Raw genomic sequence first — 11,748 nt, forward strand, 5'->3', positions numbered from 1 at the left:
TACTCTTCTCTTAGAAAAGAGTTTATTCTAATTAACTAATTGAAATAGACACATTTCAGACAGCCCCTCCTACCTCCAAAGAAAGTACCTTTTATGGAATAATTCCTTTGGCCATTGACTATCCTTCAAACACTGTATAGAAAAAAGAAGAGGAGTATTTATCCCAAAGAGCTTAAAAGTCAGAACAATAAACCCCAACCACTGGCTCCACGATACTCTTTAAGCATCGAACTACATGTTTTCTGGGAAGATCTCTATTATTTACCAAAATAACTTTCTAGGAATTTTTTTTATCCATGAAAGAAGATTGAGCTAAGTCAAGGGTTTTTAACATGGGGTCGGTGAAAGGCATTCATTGCTAGATTTTGAGGATGTTGTTCTATGAACTTTGAGAGAGAAAATATACATCTTTAATTTCATTAGCTCTTAACTGAAATTTATCTTTCCTTCAATTCTGAATTAAAAAACTTATAAGAACATCTATGCCAAAGGAATCTATAACAAAATAAAAGGTTAAAAAGCATCAAAATGTCTATAGTTCTTTTCTGTTGTAGTTTTGAGAGAGGAGGAGAAGAAGGAGGAAGTAAAAAAATTGTGTACTAGGCATTGCATTCAATTCCATGTTCAATTTAACACAATAATAAATTAAATAGCACTTATGTGCAAGACTCTGTAAATACTAATATAAAAATAATAACCCCTCACCTCAGAGAGGAACGTATGTGTTTCTTCCTTCATGAATGTATACTCAAATGTGTGCACTTGTTTATGTGCAAGCAGACACATGAACATGACTTTTAATAATGGAGACGAGAGGGAAACAATATTTGTCTTTGAGTAAATGAAGACCTTGGATTCAGAGGTCATAGTTAGGTTTAAGGAGTAAAAGCTGTAAAGGGTCAACATTGCCTTGCTATGAACTGACCCAGACCTTATACTTCTGTTTCTTCACCATTTTCACTAGCTTTAGCCTTTATGTCTTACAAGACCTAATATGATACCACTTCTAAATGGTGAAAAATCACCATTTCTAGCCCGATATGAACCCTCTTGTTTTTCCTTCCTTGGCCACGCTATAGAGATCTCGTCTACCTATAGTTTTAGGAACAATCTTTGAATGATTCCTATTACTCTCCTCTTTTACTGTATTCTCCATTCATTTTTTACATATCAGACTGGAACATTGCTATCTAAACTTCCATAGTTTACATATGAAGCCTTCAACTTCTAGAATGTAAGGTACTCAAGGTCAAGGACTATCTTTATTGTTATAGTTATATCCAGAGAATATAATACAGTAATTATGTTTTGTTTTATTATTTTATGCTACAATACAAGGAAAAGAAAAATCTTAATATGTAAAGTCAACCAAAAATGCAATGGAATATTGTTCCAGAAGAGGCAAGACTGCCCTCTCTGGAAGACAATAAACAAAGACAGAATGGCCACATTTTGTTTGTTTGTTTGTTTGTTTGGACTTTAAATAGGCACATGGAGTCAGAAATAGCTCAGTTCTGCTTTAAATATACTTACTACCTGTGTTGAGGTGATTAGTCTCTTCACCTCAATCTGCCTTTATTTCTTGATCTGTAAATTGAAACATAATAGCATCTACCTACTATCCTTGTAAGGTTAAAATGAAATAATATTTATAAACTGCTATGTACACTTTAATGAGCTGTTATAAAATATAGGGTTTTTTTTCTAGGATATTTTGTGACAGATGAGGTCTCTAAGGTTATGGTCAGTTCAGCCCCATATTATTATTTATAAAAGCTGAGTACAATCACTGAATTCAACACCCTCCTCTATGCACAGTGTTTCTTCTTATATTTATATATCAGCTTTTATCTATACCTAAGAGGCCAATCTTTTACTCTTTTTCCCTTCAGCTATATGGAAACATTTCATCTCATGGATCCACTCTTATGCAATCAAGATTTGAAAGACTTAGAAAATTACCAACAAAAATCCAACTTTAAGAACAAAGTGGGAATGAATATACCCTTTCATTTTCATAAGGATGTAAAAGCCTTAATAACAAAGTCTTGTGTCTTTAAACATCCCTCAATTAAGTCTACCAAGAGTAATGCAGTATTTTACATAGTCTACACAAAATAAGTGTTATATGAAAGTTCAAGTATTCAAACTTTTCTGTCTCCATCTGTAACCTAGAGCAAACATATATCTAGGCAGGTGTTGATTTTAACTGGTTTAATTTTATACATGTCTGATGTTCTGGATTTGGAGGCAGATATTCTGTATAAAAATTATGGACCTGCAATTAAATTTCTATGCAATTTTAGATGTCATATTTGATTTTAGTCTCAACATCTTTATTTTATTCATTCAAAACTTTACTTTTTAAATATTTATTAATACATTAATTTAGAATTTTTTCCATGGTTACATGATTCATGTTTTTTCCCTCCTCCCCTCCTTTCCCACTCCCAGAGCCAATGAGCAATTCCACCTGGCTTTACATGCATCATAGATCAAGACCTATTTCCATATTATTACTATTTACAATAGATCATGCATTTAAAGTAAAGCTCCCTGGGACAGATGGGGAGCTCAGTGGATTGAAAACCAGGCATAGAGCCTAGAGGTCCTAGGTTCAAATCTGGCCTCAGACACTTCCCAGGTGTGAGATCCTGGGCAAGTCACTTAAATCCCCATTGTCTAGCACTTACCACTCTTCTGCCTTGCAACCAATACACAGTATTGTATTCCAAGACAGTAGGTAAGGGTATTAAAAAAAAGTAAATAAAAATAAAGTCAACCTCCCCAATCATATCCATATATACTATATTGTTCTGATGACCACTATTTTATAGTTCAGTTTAAGATCTGGAACTTCTTAGGCCACCTTCCTTCACATTTTTCCCATCACTTCCCTTGATATTCTTGGACTTTTGTTTTACCAAATGAACTTTGTTATAGTTTTTTTTTCAAATTCAGTAAAAATATTTCTTAGTAGTTTGATAGATATGGCATTAAATAAGTAAATTAATTTGGGTGGGATTGTCATTTTTATTATGTTTGCTGATCTCACCCACGAGCAGTTAATATTTTTCCAATAAATTTAGTTCTAGTCTTATTTGTGTGGAAAGTGTTTAGTTGTGTTGATATTGTTTGTCTTGGCAAAAATATTCCTAAATATTTTACATCGCCTATGATGATTTTAAGTGGAATATATCTTTCTAACTCTTGCTGCTGAGTTGTACTAGAAATATATAGAAATGCTGATGATTTAAGTATATTTATTTTGTATCCTGCAACTTTGCTAAAGTTGTTGATTATTTCCAGAAACTTTTTAGTTGATTCTCTAGGATTCTTTAAGTAGACTTTAATTTTATCATCTGCAAAGAGTAATAGTTTAGGGTCCTCATTGCCTACTTTAATCCTTTCAAATACTTTTTCTTCTCTAATTGCTGCTGCTTGCTTTTCTACTGCAATGCTAAATAATAGAGGTGATAATAGGCATGTTGGTTTAACTATTGATCTTATTGAGAAGGCTCCTAACAATCCCATTTCAGAAAAATAAATTGAACAAGGCATCAAGAGACTCCCTAAGATATAATCTGTGTTATTTGGAATTTTGGAGGATTCCATTTAGAGGTATTTGGGACTCATTTTGAGCTTTTAAATGACAAACTTCCTGTGGGCATTTGGGAGACTTTAAGACTACATTTTCCATGGTTCAATGGGATTCCGGTTTTGGATGGGATGATGTCAACCAATGTGAACCAAATTAGAGGGTGGTTTAAATTTGGAGGTCTACCTTAAGATGATCTCTCTTTTGCTACATAGTAAAGATGGGAGAAGGTATGGACTGGTGAACAGTTTGAATGGATCTTAGCCAGGCATGTGGTTTATTTTATTCTACTAATATGGCCTTAATTAAAATATTACTTTTCCTCTTAATATCAGCCTTTATCATTTTTAAATATAACAAATCCCCAGGGCCTGATGGATTCACAAGTAAATTCCATGAAACCTTTAAAGAACAACTAATTTTAATCTCTGCAAACTATTTGACAAAATAAGCAAGGAGTTTTTACCAATTTTTTAAGAAACAAATATGGTTCTTATTATAAAGCCATGCAGAAAAAAAATAAAGAAAAAAACCTACCCATCAATCTCCTTTCTTTTTTCTTTTTTCCTTCTTTTTTAATTTTTAGAAACATTTTTCCATGGTTACATGATTCATGTTCTTACTGTCTCTTAATCTTATCATCTGCAAAGAGAGATAGCTTAGTCTCCTCACTGCATATTTTGATACCTTCAATTTCATTTTGTTCTCCAATTGCTACTGCTAATGTTTCTAGTACAATGGTAAATAATAGAGGTGATAAAAGGAATCCTTGTTTCATGCCTTATCTTATTGGGAAGGCTTCTAAATTATCCCGATTACATTTGATGCTTGTTGATGGTTTTAGATATATACTGTTTATTATTTTTAGGAAAAGTCCTTCTATTCCTTTACTTTCTAGGATTTTCAAAAGGAATGAGTGGTGTATTTTGTCAAAGGCTTCTTCAGCATCTATTGAGATAATCATTTTATTTTTGTTTGTTAGCTTGTTGATATGGTAAATTATGTGGAAGGTTTTCCTAATGTTGAACCATCCTTGCATTCCTGGTATAAATCCCACCTGATCATGGTGGATAAGCCTAATGCTCACTTGCTGGAGTCTTTTTGCTAGTATTCTATTTAAGATTTTTGTATCTATGTTCATGAAGGAGATTGTTCTATAGTTTTCTTTCTCTGTTTTTCTCTGCTTGGCTTTGGAATCAGTACCATATTAGTGCCATAAAAGGAATTTGGTAGGACTCCTTCTTTGCTTATTAAGTCAAATAATTTGTATAATATTGGGATTAGTTGTTCTTTGAATGTTTGAGAGAATTCACTTGTGAATCCATCAGGCCCTGGTGATTTTTTCTTAAGGATTTCACTGATGCCTTGTTCAATTTCTTTTTCTGATATTGGATTATTTAAGTATTCTATTTCTTCTGCTGTTAATGTAGGCAATTTATGTTGTTGTAAATATTCATCCATATGACCTAGATTGCTATATTTATTGCCATGTAATTGGGCAAAGTAATTTTAATGATTGCCTTAATTTCCTCTTCATTAGAGGTGAGGTCTCCCTTTTCATTTTTGATACTGTTAATTTGGTTTTCTTTTTTGCTTTTATTATTACATTGACCAATACTTTGTCTATTTTATCTGTTTTTCAAAATACCAGCTTCTATTCTTTCTTATTAATTCAATAGTTCTTTTCCTTTTGATTTTATTAATTTCTCCTTTGATTTTTAGTATTTCTAATTTAGTTGTCATCTGAGGATTTTTAATTTGTTCATTTTCTAGTTACTTAAGTTTCATGCCCAATTCATTAACCTCTGTCCTCCATAATTTGTTAATATATGCACTCAATGATATAAATTTTTCCCTTAGAACTGCTTTGGCTGCAACCCATAGCTTCGGGTAAGGAGTTTCATCATTGTCCTTGACTTCAATGAAATTACCAATTGATTCTATGATTTTTTAATTAACTAACTCATTTTGGAAAATCATATTATTTAATTTCCAATTAGTTTTTGGTTTGCCTCTCCATGTAATCTTGCTAATAACTATTTTATTGCATTATGATCTGATAAGGTTGCCTTTATTGTTTCTGCTTTTTCATTTGTTTGCCATGTTTTATGCCGTATTACATGGTTGATCTTTGTGAATGTTCCATGTGCTACTGAAAAGAAGGTGTATTCCTTTGTGTCTCTATTTTTTTCTCCAAATATCTATTAACTCTAATTTTTCTAGGATTTCATTCACCTTCTTTATTTCTTGCTTATTTATTTTTTGGTTTGATTTGTCTAGATCTGAAAGAGGAATATTTAGATCTCCCACTAGTATGGTTTTACTATCTACTTTGTCCTTGAGCTCCACTAGTTTTCCCTTTAGAAATTTGGATGCTATACCATTTGGTGCATACATGTTGAGTATTGATATTTCTTCTTTATTTATACTGCCTTTCATTAGGATTTAATTAACTTCCCTATCTCTTTTAACCAGATCTTCTTTTATTTTGGCTCTGTCAGAGATCATGATGGCAACCCCTGGCTTCTTTTTCTCATTTGCAGCCCAATAGATTTTGCTCCATCCTTTCATTTTTACTCTATTTATGTCTGTCCATCTCATGTGCATTTCTTTTATATATATATCTATATATCTATATATATATGTATATATATATACATATACATATATCTTTATATATATATATATATATCCTTACCTTCTGTCTTGGAGACAATACTGTGTATTGGCTCCAAGGCAGAAAAGTGGTAAGGGTAGGCCATGGGGGTCAAGTGACTTGCCCAGGGTCACACAGCTGGGAAGTGTCTGAGGCCAGATTTGAACCTAGGGCCTTCTGTCTCTATGCCTGGTTCTCAATCCACTGAGCTACCCAGCTGGCTCCTCATATGTGTTTCTTGTAGACAACACATGGCAGGATTTTGGTTTCTAATCCACTCTGCTATTTGCTTCTGTTTTATGGGCAAATTCATCCCATTCACATTCAGAGTTATAATTAACAACTGTGTATTCCCAGACATTTTGATTCTCTCTCTTTGTCTTGACCTTTCTTCTTTCACTATTTTCTTCTATACTAGTGTTTTGTTTTTAATCAGTTCCCCTAATCCCCCTCTATTATCATACTTCCCTTTCTCCCCTCTCCCTTCTTATTCCATTCTTATTTTTCTTTAGGGTCCTTTTAAGCTACATGCCCATGTATGATGATCAACTGTGGATGAATTAACTATTATTAACAATGCAATAATCAGTGAAAATCTCAAAGAACTCATGATAAAAAATGTTATACACTGTCATTGAAGGAACTGATGGTTTCTGAATGCTGATTGAAGTATATCATTTTTTTACTTCCTTAATGGATTTTTCTCTAATGTAAGTTATATATGCATTATTTCACAATATGATTATCATGGAAATTGTGAAATTAGAATCTGTTACCGTAAAACCTACAGTCCCCCCATTAAACTATGATTCCTAGCAAAACTATGATTCCTAGAACCGCACTCACTTTCTGTCATTATGTGCTGACTTAGAATATACATTGGGTGGAGTTCCATGTCTGGGGCTCTTTTCCTTCCTGTTGGCAGCTTTGATGGACCTGGGATCTTGAGCAGGTAGAAAAACTTAGTCATATGGTTCTATTTTGTCAGATAATAAACTTTATGAATATAATACTTCAAGTACTGGACATTAATTTTAAATCCTACAAAGTAAGTATTGTATAATAACACATGCACACTATATATCTTATTACCTTCCATCTTGTGGAGGGAGGAAGGCTGAGAGAAAAGAAGAAACAAACCTGGAATGAAAATTTCATGATATGTTATTAAAATTTTAAATTATATCTAATTAAAAAATAAAAAGGATAATTTCTAATTGTGCTCATCACACAGAAATATTGTGAAGATAATCTAAAATAATCAATTTGAATGTCCTTTTTAAATGCAGGTGTTCACAGTTATAATAATAGTGCACATTTATACAGCTCTTTGAAATTTATAAAAGTTTTTATTTTTCCTCTCAAAATTATTACTGTTAAGGTAAGTGACATAAGTCCTTATCATCCTTAATTTATAGATGAACAGAGGAATAGTGAGGTAAAGCCTCTAGCCTAGAGTCACCTTTCTAGTAAGGACTAGAGTCAGGATTTAGCCTCAAATCATGAGATTATTTTATCTTTTTTATGCATCCTTTGAACTTTGCATAGTTTCTGGCACATAATACCATAATAGTTGTTGACTGACACTAATTATTTACTGACTTAAAGTATTCTTTCTCTACAGCATATTACTGCACTCCATAATGTAAAATAACAGTGTTATCTTCTGCCCATTTGATTACTCTCTTTTTATGTTCACAGTCTTTGAACATGGATTCTAGAATATGCTTTGATTCCATGATATTTTGTAACAAAATAAAAGTAATAAACTGTCAAAAGATGCATCAATGTACATCCCAGAAAAAAATCAATTTGTCCTTTTATTGATCCAAAATGTGGGGTATTTGGGCAATGTGGCCAAGGGCCCATCTGTCCTTATGTTCCTAAGGTCAAAAGATGAGCCAAATATGACAGAAAATCCCATATTCAATGAGACACAAATAAAAACACATAATTATAACTCTAGAGTGACATTTCTGAGAGCAAAGGTGTAAGCTTCTGTACATGACTGAACAGGAATGAAGAGCCATTTGACTGTGGCACATTATAGGCCTGCCAGACTAGTGTGATTAAGGCAATTTACACGTGAAATTCGATTATGAGTAGAAGGGCTTCCCTCCTTCACATGCAAGTGATGTGAAGGAAATTGGTGAGCGGTCTTAATTAAAAACAACTCATGGCTGATTGGCAGTTGGGCATCAGGTTGGAATCTGGCAGCTTGTCAATGGGAAAAAAAAAGATGGAAAATTAATGACAGGTGAAGTTTTCGTCAAAAAAACTGGATGTCTGCCGTCAATCATGCCATCAGTTGCTGTAATTGTGATTCTCCTGAGAATGCAGCCAGTGAGGCTAGGTTAGATGATAAAATATAGCAACCAGTACTATTTTCTTTAAGCACATAGACTAGAAGTAAGTGGCCTTGCAACATGTTGGATGGTGCTGAAAATGGCATTCTTGACTTTGTTCTCCATTCACCAAAGTAGCTTCCTGTTAATGGATTTCACTTGTTTCTTAAACCTTAATCTATGTCTATATGATATTAAAAAATGAAACATGTATTTAAAAGGTTAGAAGCAGAAAGAAAATAAAAATCAAGTTGACCAATATTTTTGTTCCACAGAAGAGGAGAGAGGTTAGGAAGGAAAAAAGAAGTTAGTCATTGAAAGTCTCACAAAGAGTTAGCAGCAATCTCAAACCTCCACTGTTTTAAAAAATGTTTTAGACTAAAGTGGTGAGAAGATGCAAAAAGAGAGAGCAACAGACAGACAGAGACAGAGATACAGTTATATAGACATATAGACATACAGACATAGATAGACACACAGAGAAACAAGGAGAGGAAGAGACAGACCAAGTGAGACAGACAATAAGAGTCAAACAGAAAGAGCATTTGGCAGAGAGAAATAGGATATCACAGAGAGATTGAAATAGAGACAAAGAAACATAGAGAGACAGAAAGAAAGAAATGGCTCATTTAGAAACAGAAGACATAATAAAAATCATCTAATTTGAGGCCATCAAATTATATGTGAGGAAACTAAAGTCCAGAGGGGCAAGTGATTCGTAAGAGGGCACAAAGGTAATAAATTATTATAATTTATTGAAACCCACGTCTCTACATTCCAATCTAGAACTTTTTCTCTTCTATTATACTTTATGTAATGTATCCTAAATAAGATTCTATGGCCTATTGGGTCATCTCCTTTCCCTAAACTCCCAGAATTAAGAAATATTGTGACTCAAAATATCAAATACAATTTTAAGCTTTAATGTTGAATTAAACTTAAAACTGCATCAACACTTTTGGAATAGCATGTACACACATATTTGTCCCTGAGTGTTTATATGTGACTGGAGAGGAATGATGCCATTTGACTAAGGCATAGTGCACTTCTAGAGAAATGTGTTTCAGTGAGATACATAGATAGAGAGAGAGAGAAAGAGAGATTATATATATGTATATATGTTCTTATATAATATACACATACATATAAATATGCATGCAAAATATTGATATATAAGTGAGACTCCATACATTTCTATAGACAGTTCTCCATATGTATCATGGGAGAGTTATTTATAACTTAAATGCAGGCAGAAAGGTAATCTCTATCCTCTTCTCTCCTAACCTTTCCTCAAAGAAGAATTTATTTCCTACCAGAAGGAAAAGAGGTTCAATACAAGAAAATGACTGCTCTGTTCTCCTCATAAAGTGAGAAGTTACTGGGGTAGTATTATATCATTTGAATTTTGTTAATTGAGTGGAGCTGATAAGGTTCAAACTAACTTCTCATCACTCTTTCATGACTGAGGAAGTAGATCCCAAGCTTTATATCAAATAGTTAAACCCTTTCCCTCTAAAACCACTTTTTAAAAAATAATTCATTGCAATTATGTAAGAAAACCCATTTATTCAGATCAATAGCAAAACAGAAGTCAAAGAAGGAATATATAGTAGAACTTTAGACAAGACAATACAGAAAAGGAGCTCTCCTATTGTAAGTGAGGTAATAGCCCAATCAAGAGAGGTAGATCTCACCCAAGGAGAAATTCCCTAAAGTTTCTACAATTATAATGTGGGGAATAGGAATATGACAGAGCTACCTCTTCTTTTCATGTATTCCCAGAACCTTTTGTTTTTAGTAACCTGAAGTCAAGTTCTTGTCATCCACCATCTTTGGTAAAACTGGAAGCCAAATGTATTCAAACAATTACAAGGTTTGAAGCAATTTGAAGAATGACAACTCAGAGCAAACTTGGAGAATATTGAAGAGACTAACAAAATATGTTTTACTCTCAACAATTACACCCCTCCTTTACCCAGAACAGGGTGTTCATCTCCACCAATAAGGAGAGAAACTAAAACCAATGGCTTTGAGACTAATGTGTAATTACAAATTTTATACGTTTGAACTACATTACTCAGGAGCCCTCTGAATTCCTGTCATTACAGACTGACTTAGACAGAAGATAAATTGGGTGGAGTTTCATGCCTAGTCTCTATTTTGCTTTCTGTTGGTGGTTTTGGCAGAGTGGGCATTTTGAGCAGGTAGATTAGCTGAGCATGTAGTGGGTTTTGTTGTTGTTGTTGTTGTTATATAATTACCTTTTTATTCCTTTATTTCTTATAATTATAAATCAATCTTATAAAATATCATATTTGAAGTTATTGTATATTCATATTAATTTTTACATCAAACTATTTACAATTGTATACAACCTTTGGAGAATTTAACAAACTAAATATCTAAAGCTGATTTTAAGGGGTATTCACATGTGATTTTAGATATCTTTTTTTAAAATTTAAACATTTATTAATATTCATTTTTAATATGGTTACATGATTCATGCTCCTACTTTCCCCTCCACCCCCTGCACTCCCCCCACCCATGGCCAATGCACATTTCCACTGGTTTTGTCATGTGTCCTTGATCAAGACCTATTTCCAAATTGTTAGTTGCATTGGTGTGGTAGTTTCGAGTCCACATCCTTAATCATGTCCACCCCAACCCATGCATCCAAGCAGTTGTTTTTCTTATGTTTCCTCTCCCACAGTCCTTCCTCTGAATGTGGGTAGCATTCTTTACCATAAATCCCTCAGAGCTATCCTGGGTCTTTGCATTGCTGCTGGTACAGAGGCCCATTACATTCAATTTTACCACAGTATATCAGTCTCTGTGTACAATGTTCTTCTGGCTCTGCTCCTTTCGCTCTGCATCACTTCCTCGAGGTCTCTCCAGTTCGCCTGGAAATCCTCCAGTTTATTATTCCTTTTAGCACAATAGTATTCTATCACCCACATATACCACGGTTTGTTCAGCCATTCCCCAATTGAAGGACATACCCTCCTTTTCCAGTTTGTTGCCACGACAAAAAGCACAGCTATAAATATTTTCGTACAAGTCTGTTTATCTATGATCTCTTTGGGGTACAAACCCAGCAATGGTATGGCTGGATCAAAGGGAAGGCATTCTTTTATAGCCCTTTGAGCATG

This window comes from Gracilinanus agilis, chromosome 2, assembly GCF_016433145.1.
Source record: "Gracilinanus agilis isolate LMUSP501 chromosome 2, AgileGrace, whole genome shotgun sequence".
Lineage (NCBI taxonomy): Eukaryota > Metazoa > Chordata > Mammalia > Didelphimorphia > Didelphidae > Gracilinanus > Gracilinanus agilis.